Raw genomic sequence first — 10,857 nt, forward strand, 5'->3', positions numbered from 1 at the left:
GCAGTGTTAGGGGGCATCAATATTCTGGGAATTCCGGGAATCAAAGCGCTTAACCTCAAAGAACAAGTGTTACAAGCGCTACCTATCATCCCGAAGACGGATTGGCATCAACCGACACTTTACAACACCTCCACCTGGCGATACCCACCAATTCCAACCAAGGGTCCCCTCAGAGAATCCCTCATTGATCTCCTACAATGACTGGAACAACAAGGTTGCATCAAACCAGTAACTGCCAGTACTTACCTGTCACTGGGGTGGGGAGTTGCAAAGCCTGGAAACCTAATGAAGCTCGGCTAGTTGTTGATTACAGGGAGGCCAACAAAAGGTGCCGAGTGCTTCAGCAACCCAACCCTTCTACCCTACCACAATGTATGTTCAAAATGGCTCAATTCCAGCGAAACGAATGGGTCGGGGTCACACTGGACCTAAAGAACATGTTCTTCTCAATCCTGATCGTTGACCCTGAAGGAGTATTGAATATGTGCATTGAGGGCACCATGTACAGATGGACGGTCTGCCCGCAGGGATACTGCAATGCCCCGTCACTAGCCACCGGTGCCATGAATGATACCCTGAAGAACTTTCGCACCTCACATACCCTTCCACCAGAAGAGGAATTGAAAATCTGGAGTTATATTGACGACATCGCTATCATGGGTCGTGACAGTGCCATCGTTACCAGTATAGTCAACCAACTGGTCGCCCACCTTCAGAGTAAGGGATGGACGATTAACGAGGAAAAGTCATGCCTACATCCCGTAGATGACATCACTTTCCTTGGCACCTGATTCATTGGCTCTATCCACCACAGAATCTCACATGATGGTCCTGACATCGACCCATTAAAGAAATCCCTGCCCGTGACTAAAAGACATTTTCAGCAGCTCTTAGGTCACCTAAATTGGTATCGGCATTATGTTAACCCTAGTCATCTAGCCCTCCTTACTAAATTACAGCGACAGATCCGTAACAAGTCCCAAAAATCCACGCCTTGGACGGAAGGGGACCAGCAGAATCTGCTTGGCCTGTTAGCCGCTGTCAAGAGTACGCAGCTCCACGCAATCAGTCTTGGTGAACCATTGATCATAACCCTTGGATTCAGCATGAACCACGTGTGGGCTGTTGTGCACAACCCTCGTGATGAATTAGTATACACTGCCCATAAGACTTTTCAAGGAGCACAACATCAGTATGGAGCTATAGGAAAAATCCTCCTAGCTGGACAGCTAGCGGAGCCATTAGCAAGGGGGCACGGGACACTTCGCGCTCCCGTTGCCACGTTGCTGCCCTTGCTAGATGCAGAGAAAGTCGACCCGCATTTTCAGGGGGAACCTAAGACATGGAACACGTTGGTGCTTACCCACCACTACAACTGGTGCTGCTGGAAATTAGAGGACACAAAACCTAGTCCTAGCCCGGAGGATGAGGAAACGCTCCCAACGTTATATGGAATCTCCACCCCGGCCTGGATGGCTTCAGATGGGACCTCCCGACACGGTGGAGGCTATGGGTATTATTGTAAGGCTTGCCATGATGTGAAAATATCCTGGGTCCACCCGAATGACACCTCTGCCCAAAAATGTGAATTGTTGGGATTCTTTGACGTATTACAACACTGTCTAGCGCACCATGATGACACACTCCCAGTTCCAATTATTGCAATTGACTCACAGTACATTTATAAGATGCTCACCGGTACAGACCTTCCCAGCGAAAATTTAGGTGAGTGGGATGACATCTGGAAAACTCTAACTAAATTTACACAACTCCCATTGATTAAACATACCAAGTCACACCATCCAGATACTGACCCAGTGCATGAGGTCATCGATAAACTCTTAGAAGACCCACTCCGGACCGACATAGTTTTGCCTATCACCTCTACCTTCGGTCCTGAGGTAAACCCATTCCTCGTGTGGCTCCATGAAAACTGGGGTCACCCGGGACCACGGGCCAGCCATCAACGCTGGCGCCAAGCTACTACTGAAACAACCTCGTATGGATTTCGACGCGATTGGGAAAAGGTAGCACAAGCCTGTGAGGTATGTGCCAAGGAGAAATGCCATCGAACCAAACATCAACTTGGGGCTTTCGACACTTCACAGTTCCAAGCGGGAAGGGTCTGGCAAGTAGATCTGCTTGGGCCCCTCCCGGGGTCTAAACTACCAAATAAAGGGTTAGTTATTGTTGATCTGGGGACACGTCAGTTACAGGTCATCCCCTTACGAAAGAGCAACGCCACTGCTGTTGTCTCTGCCTTAACCGCTGCATTTGCCGTCTGGCAACCTCCTCATGAAATTCAGTCTGATGGAGGACCTCCTTTCAACTCTAGCGCTCTGGACAAATTTGCTCGTCTTCATAACGTCACATGGCATCTTCATCTGCCATACCACCCGCAATCTAATGGTGTCATGGAGAGACACATCGGCTTATATAAGGAACAACTTCGTCTCAAGGGAGATGACCTCGCATTGTCGGCCCATGTTCATCTTGGAGTCAATAATGACACCAAGATCCCTTTCCGCCTCCGTGCTCTCAAGTAGGGAGTTCCCCATCGTATAAGTGTGCTGCTGGTTCCTACTACCCAAGTGCAGCACCCTGCACTTGTCCGTATTGAAACGCATCCTGTTCCTGTCTGCCCACCCCTGTAACCTATCCAGATCCTTCTGCAATCTCTCTCTCCCTGCTAGCGTGCTCACCTCCCCCCAAATTTTGGTGTCATCAGCGAATTTAAACAGGTTGCTCTCCACCCCAACATCAAGATCGCTGATGAAGACATTGAACAGCGCAGGGCCCAGGACCGAGCCCTGAGGGACTCCACTACCCACCTCCCCCCAAGTCGAATATGATCCATCCACCACCACCCTCTGAGTGCGACCCTTCAGCCAATCTGCAATCCATCTGACCGTGTAGGCATCTATGCCACAGTCGCCTAGTTTACTAATTAGGATGGGGTGAGAGACGGTGTCAAAGGCCTTGCTGAAGTCCAGAAAGACTACATCCACCGCGACACCTGCATCCATGGCCTTTGTGACCTGATCATAAAAGGCAATCAGGTTGGTCTGACATGATCTCCCCCTAATAAATCCATGCTGATTGCCCCTGAGCATCATCTCGGATGCCGGCCCATCACAAATGTGCTCCTTGATGATCTTCTCAAAGAGCTTCCCCAGGATTGAGGTAAGACTGACGGGCCTATAATTGCCCGGGTCCTCCCTTTTCCCTTTTTTGAAGATGGGGACCACATTAGCTACCTTCCAATCGTCTGGCACCTGGCCCAAGCACCACGATCGCTCGTAGAGCCGTGCCAGGGGCCCTGCAATAACCCCAGCCAGCTCCCTCAGCACCCTGGGGTGGAGAGCATCCGGACCCGCTGACTTGAACGCGTCCAGCCCCTCCAGAAGCTCTCTAACCCGGTCCTCCCCAACCTGAGGTCTGAAGGCGATCCCCTCGCGTCCGGCTTCTATCACAGCAGGGAAGTCCCGGTCCCTGCACAAGAAAACGGAGGTGAAGAATTGGTTAAAGAGGTCCGCTTTATCCTCTGACGCAACCACCAGATTGCCCCGCATATCCTGCAGGGGCCCCACATTACCCGGCGCCTTCTTCATCCTCCCAATATATTTGAAAAAGGACTTTTTGTTATCCTTAATCCTGGACGCTAATCCGAGCTCTATCTCCGCCTTGGCCTTCCTAACAGCCCGCCTGCAGGCCCGAGCAGAGGAGGTATACTCCTCTTTGGAGATTACACCCCCCTTCCACCGGGCGTACGCCACCCTTTTGGCAAGCAGGCATTCCCGGACACCCTTGGTGAGCCAGGGGGGCTTTTGGACACTCCTGCCCGCCTTGCTTCTTGTCGGGATGGACACCCCTTGGGCCCCGAGTATCGTTTCCTTAAGGAACGACCACTCCTCTTGGACGCTGAGTTCCTCTGCCCTCAAGGACCCCAGTTCCTCTCCCACTAATCTCCTCATCTCACTGAAGTTGGCCCTCCTGAAGTCTAGGGCTACCACCTTGCTGCGGGCCCTTGACACTCTACGCTGGATGGTGAATTCCAGCATGCGATGATCACTATTGCCCAGGTGGTCAAGAACCTGGAGGCCTCTTACCAGGTCGTCGCCTGCGGCCAGGACCAGGTCCAGCAGGGCATCTCCTCTGGTGGGACTGTGCACCTCCTGAATCAAGTGGAGGTCCTGCAACTCGGCCAAGAACTTCCTGGAGCGGTCCGTCCCGGCTGACTGCTCCTCTCAGCAGATGTAATTAAAATCGCCCATGACAACTACATCCCTTGCTTTTAGTGTCTCCGCAAGCTGGCCTGAAAATTCCCTGTCCAGCTCCTCCTCTTGATTGGGGGGTCTGTAATAGACCCCCACCGTCAAATCCCTCTCGCCTTGCCCCCCCTGGATCTTGACCCAGAGCACTTCAGCTTGCCCTTCCCCTGACCCCATTCTGCTGGCAGAGGATGTGTAGTGCTCCTTGACATAGAGTGCCACCCCCCACCCCCTTTTCTGCCTTCTCTATCCCGCCTGTACAGCCTATAGCCCCTAATGTTAACTGCCCAGTCATGGGACGAGTCCCACCACGTCTCTGTTAACCCTACGACATCTGGATCTGAACTAGCTATTCTGAGGGCGAGTTCCTCCTGTTTGTTCCCCATGACTTCCACCCAGATGATTTCAAAATGCAGGAAGGTGGAGGGCTACTTCCACCACAGCATCAAGTGGGGCAAGATGCTGCAGGAGAAACAGGAAGAGCTGAACATCCCACAGCACAAAATCATGCAGGATGTGGAGACTTGGTGGAACTCCACATAGTTGATGCTCAAAAAGCTGGTGGAGCAACAGAAGGGAGTTGCTGGGGGAGATTGGGATCAGCGGCTCCCTTAACAGAGCTGAGTGGAATATCGTCTCCCAGATCTTGGTGGTCCTCAAGCCCTTCCTTGAGGCCACTGAGCCCCTCAGCAGTGGCGATGCTCTCCTTAGCCAGGTGGTCCCTGTAGTGAGGGAACTTCAGAGCCAAATGGAGAGCTTCCAGGGGATCAATGTTCCTGGCAGGGGCAAGCTGCTGTCACCAGATGTCCAAGCACTGGTGAGGCAGCTGAAGGCAGGGCATCAGGGAATGGCTCGATCCCTTGCAGTCCAGTACGGTCCGCGTGCTGGCTGCCATGTGTGACCCAAGGGTGGAAGGGCACTGGATGTGGCAGCAAAACACTGAATCAGTGGGTGGAGGTGCTGGTAAAGAAAGTCAGGGAGGTAGAATGACAGAGGCAGGGGGACATGGAACAGGGGGATACACTGTCTCATGCTAGCACATCATCCACGAGCCAATCCTGATGTCCACAACAGATGCATGCCTTCTATGGTGGGGTCCAGAGCCACCAGACCCCAGCATGAGGCAGGTAGCGCTCACCCCTTGGTGGCTGCCTATGTTGCCGAGGACATGGAGCCACTGCTGTGTGACCCCTTGGCCTACTGACCAATGTGCCGAGTGAGAGGGTGTTCAGCATCCCTGGGGATGTAGTGATACCCCACCACACCTGCTTGGACAGTGGTTTAGTCATGCAGCTGTTGTTCCTGCAGGTGAACCTCCCGCTGTTGGGGTTGTGGTGGGAGAAAACTCCCTGGAGTTTGTTGTCTAGCTGCATAGGGACCAGACAACACGGGTAAAGTTTTGACTGCATTTTATTTGCTCCAGCAATGACGATTAAGCCAGCAAAAAGGCAAAATGCCCCCCCCCCCAAAGGGTGGGGCATTCTTTTATACTTTTTACAACAAGGCAAGACTACAGGGTTAATAAAAAGCAATATTTGGGTGGTGCTTCACAGATCTTCATAACAGCATATTTCTATTAAGCTGAACTAGCACTTTCTAAAAGCTAAAAGTTAAGTAACAGTAACATTACGATACGTTAGCAAAAACTTGCACAGTGGTAGATACTTCTTAAGGACATGATCACTGTACTTAGAAAAATGGTTTCTTTGTCTTACTTTGTTCCTTGCTGTAGCTGATTTACAGCACATAGACACAGATTCACTTGCTGCATTTTCCTCAGAAAATGGTTAACACAGTTAAAATGATTATTTAACATAAGCAAACTCTTAGCTATCATCCTGCCTTGTGGTCAGCAACATTGCTAGGCCACAGGTCATGCCTTGTATTCAGCTGTAAAGCTAACACTTCTTAATAATCTAAATTATTGTTAACTTAACAGTATGCTATCAGAAAAATATTTTACTTCGGGGTAATAACAAACATGATCACCATAGGGTTCCCCAAGCTCCAGGTATAGATGGACTGAGTGCCACCCTCCTCACTCCGTCCACACCTATTTCCTTTTTTCATTTTTCAAAAACCAGGTAATGCCCCGCTGTCAGCTTGAGGGGGCATTAACTGCATCACCAGCCAACAGGGGAAGAACATGTCCCTGGAGAGCTCTTACTCCTGCCTGGATGGACTTGGAGGTATGGGATGGGGGTATGGGGAAGGAGGAGGCCCCAGGTCCTGGGCATGACCACTAAGACTGCACCCTGCCACTGTAGGGAGGCCTGGTGGGACTGCTGGCGGTGTGGCAGCCCTGTAAATGCCAGGACCAAAGATCCCATGGTGAAAGGTGAGTAGGAGGTACCATAACCTCCAGCTAATGCATGCATGCACACAGTCCTCACTGTGGCCTCCCTGGGGCACACTGCCATGTTGTGCAGAGGCCCCAGTGCCAGGAAGAGCACACCTGAACACACACATAGTGTCGCTCACCAGTGTCACGAGTTTTGCCTGTCAACAGCCAGAGGTGCAGGGCTCCAGAGCCCAGAGTGCCCCTGCACCTATCTTGTTGGAACATGGCAGACTTCGTTGCCTCACCAGGGCTAGCAAGCCTGCAGTTTTAACCCCACTGTGGCTTCACACATACACATGACAGGAGTTTTGCTCTCAAGATTTTGGGTGCAGTTTATCCTAACCCCCTTCACCTATCTCCTTGAATGTTGGCAGGTGTCATGTGCTCAGAACGGGCTACCATTGTGGTCTATTTCATCAAAATCAAGTCAGAAATGACAAAGTTATAGCCTGTTTTGAACTTCCCCTTTATAGCCTACGGGTGGAACATCGAAACGGGCACAAAATGGGAAACTCTTTTGACGAAGCGACACAGAACAGCCGCTTTGACTCGAAACAAAAGTCAGGACACACTCTGCAACTTCACTGGAACATAGATGTGTCTGTATGCCCTGGTCGTAACTTCTCATGTTCACTAGGTTGGCCACCTGAGAGTAGCATTGAGCAGTGGACTTTGGTCCTATAACACCTGCAGGGTGATTGTGACTGTGACTGTCACTGTGTGTGTGTGTGTTAGAGCTCTTTTGAATCTTATAATCAATAAACATGGCATCTTGACATATCTCCCTCATAAGGTCTCACTCATCACTTGAGGCAGCTGGTCATTTGTGCAACACAGAGGCAGCCACATGTGATTCCAGCCACAACACACTAGTCCAATGGGCAGCTAGGCTTGGAGGAAATTTCCTTATTTAGATGCCTACAGCAGAGTTCAAAATCATCCGGCCCCTTTGCGGCCATTGTGCAGGCGCTATGACATCTGGCCCACGGGGGTGGACTTTGATGGCAGCAGCATACATTGTTGTGGCTCTCAGAATGGTGGCAACTAATTCTGCCACCAGGTTCCTCACTGTACTGTTCCTGGGCCAGACGACAAGGCTCCTCTGCCTAGAACCACCTGGTAGTTGCTATATTTGAGAGCCCTGGCCTGCAGTATTCATTTGCGATTTGAATATTTGAGGTAATGACTTGGTGTCAACTGTGACTTTGACTTGGTCTTTAACAACAGAGAACCATTGCTCTGTTGTTAAAAAGCTTGGTGAAATGATGGTGCTAATTTAATATAAGATGCTAAAGTGAGTATTTGCTTGCTTGTCCCTTGTAATAAAAGGCACAGCTGGAATAAAAACGTGTCTGGAAAAGCACCCCTCCTGTCTGGGAAGATGATACTGCAGTGATGCCCCTGCCTAGCTCCAGCAGAGGGTTGGGCTGCAAGAGGCAAGAGAACAGGGAATGTCCCAGGTAAAACAGGGCTGCTGCGGGGTTGGTGGAGAGGAATGGCCCCTGCTTACCCCAGGCCTGAACTGTCCCCTGACCCTCTTATTTACTTTCATCTCATGTAGAGACTTGACTGTGTGTTTGACTCATCTTGTGCAGAACTTGTCCTGCTGGAGGACTGGGAAAGTGTGAGCTGGAGAGAAGCACAGCAGAAGTTGAGCTGTGGGGGCTGGTCCTGAGGGATTCACCTTAGGGAGACGTCACTGGGACGTACAAATGAAAGTGAGGGTGATGCAAATACTTCTGGGAAGATTCCTAAAGGCTCTATGAACAGTCCTGGATTACACTGCATCTCTTGACCTGAGAGAGGGCTCTGGGCTGTGGGTGAGGAAGAGTACATGCTGAGTTCATTGGTTTCCAACCAGCCTTGCTCAGAAGGGAGAATCCCACCCCAAGGAAATGCCTGCTGGCATTAGGTGCCTGGACCAGCCAACAGAGACCTGTGCCACCCACTCTTCTCCCCCATTTCCTTCCCTTTGTCTGGGACAGGGCTGCTAAAACTCCTGCTGCCTGCAGGGATGGACATTGGCCTTGCAATAGCACTTCCTGGAGGGGAGCTGTGCAGGAAGTCACCTCCTGATCCCTTTCCCTCCCAAGGAGCAGAGGTGGAGGGCCAGTGGTTTTTGCAAGAGAGAAAGGACGGGAAGGAAGTAGGAAACAAAAGGAGCCTGCTCTGGGTGCCAAACAGGGATCAGCTAACGGGCCACCATAGCACAAGGCACTGGATGAGCATTCCTTCAGACTCGCCCATCTCTCAATGACGGGGGTCCGCCCGGCAGCTGCTACCAGGACACGGGGCAGCAGAGGAGCAGGGCCATGAGCGCTGCTGGCCCAGGCAGCGGGCTGGTCCCCTGCTCCAACACTGCCAGACTGCACGGACCTAACCCCATCCTGTCCAGGCTCCTCCAGCCCAACCCTGCACTGGTCACAAGGGTCCCTGGGGGCCCATGGCTGCTAATCCTGTGGGGACAGAAGTGCCTGTGCTTCCCTGCTCCAGCAGTGCCTGCCCTGCACCAGCCCTCGCAGCACTCCCCATGCTGGGTCCCAGCAGGATGGATGGAGGGGGCAGGCGGAGGTGGAGGCTGCCAGGGGATGGTGCATGGGGGAGTGGAGTGGGAGGCAGGAGTGGCCAGGCTGAAGGCTGCAAGGAAAGCCCATGTGTGTGGAGTCCCAGGGTTTCATTTGCTACCCCGTGGACCCGGCAGGGAAGTGCTGGTGGAAGGTACACAGGCAGGGGGATGTGAGGTTTGGTGAGAGGGAAAAGCAGCACCACATCATTGGGGCATCCAACCTGGGGTGCCCGTGGGACAACAGGGACACTCACCATGAACCTAAGAAGGACAAGGTTGGCGGTGGAGCTGTCGCTCAGCCCTGGGACAAGGAGAAGGGAGTCAGGCTCCCAAGAGCCAGCTGTTGCCAGGAGCAGGACAAGGAAGTGTCTTGTGGCCACTGTGGGGGCAGGTGCAGCTGGAAGAAGGCAGGTGGGGATTTGGCCTTGTCCAGAGGTGTTTTCAGGCTGGACAGCTGGTGCTCACCCTCTCAACTCCAGCCCCTCTGTAACAGTGCCAGAACATGTGGGGATGAGGACGGAGCTGAACCCTCCCCGGGGGTTTGGCAAAGGCTGCTGGGCAGCAGCCACATGGAGGGTCACTCCTCTGTGAATGTCCCGTGTCCCTCTCTTACCCTGAGCCTCCTTCCATCTCCTCTGCCTTGCCTCTGCCTCCCTTTGGCTGAAAAACATGAAGTGCGAGGGGCTTATCTCCGCTCGGGGCTGCACTGCCTGGTTGTGTGGTGAGCAGGGCGAGCGGGGCTGAAAGGTTTCATCTACTGGAGCCTGCGGTGAACCGGAGCCAAGATTGCCCCTCTGCTGTCCCGGCTCGGCCTGCTTGTGCAGGGAGGGATCCGATGGGAGCCGCTCCTCACCTGTCACCTAATCCACTGGCTCTCCACCTTTGGTACCTTACGTGTCCCCTGCCGAGCGAGGCGGCAAAAGCGAAACTGGAAGCCCCGCCGTGGCACTTCCGTTTTCGCGGCCACAAGCCAAGTCCCACTTTTGCCACTGTGGCCTGGGCCAAAGCAGCCTGCGTGGGGCCTCCCTCCCTATCCCCTGGTGCACTGATGCTGGGGTGTGAATGCACTGGTGCACCGGACACAGTGGGAGGGGTGGCAGCAGGATCTTCTGGTCTGTGAATGTAAAGCCCAAAATGCACCCAACACCCTGCCTGTGTCTCGCATACCCCAAGGGTACACGTACCACAGGTTGAAAAACACTGGCCTAATCCAACTCTTAGGGCACCTGAGCAAATTCCTGAACCAAGGGAAAAAGCCTCCACCCCTCTGGCCTGCAGAGATCCTTGCTGTTTTTCTTGTTTATCATGTTACTTTTCCCTGCCTTCACTCTCAGTCTGGATCTTGAGGGCTGAGGAAGGAAGCAAAAGTTGTGGGGAAAGGGAAGGATATGCATTGGCTGGAAATCAAACCTAGGTCAACTGCTTGGAAGGCTGCTATGCTCACCACTATACCACCAACACAGGCTGCATCTGTAGTTGCCCATCAACTAAACAAGGAGGAAAGCCTGGTACTGTGTTTCTGTTTCGCCAGGACCCTAGGCCTGCTCCACTCCTGGCTTTTCAGATTTCTCCAACTGCGGATATGGGATCATGTCAGAACCTGTGTGTGGCGGGCCAGTAGGGGGCGCTCCTGCGTTGAGCCGCCCACCTCCCTGCGCCCGACCACCTTCCAGGCTCCG

This window comes from Alligator sinensis, unplaced genomic scaffold, assembly GCF_000455745.1.
Source record: "Alligator sinensis unplaced genomic scaffold, ASM45574v1 scaffold369_1, whole genome shotgun sequence".
Taxonomy (NCBI): Eukaryota; Metazoa; Chordata; order Crocodylia; family Alligatoridae; genus Alligator; species Alligator sinensis.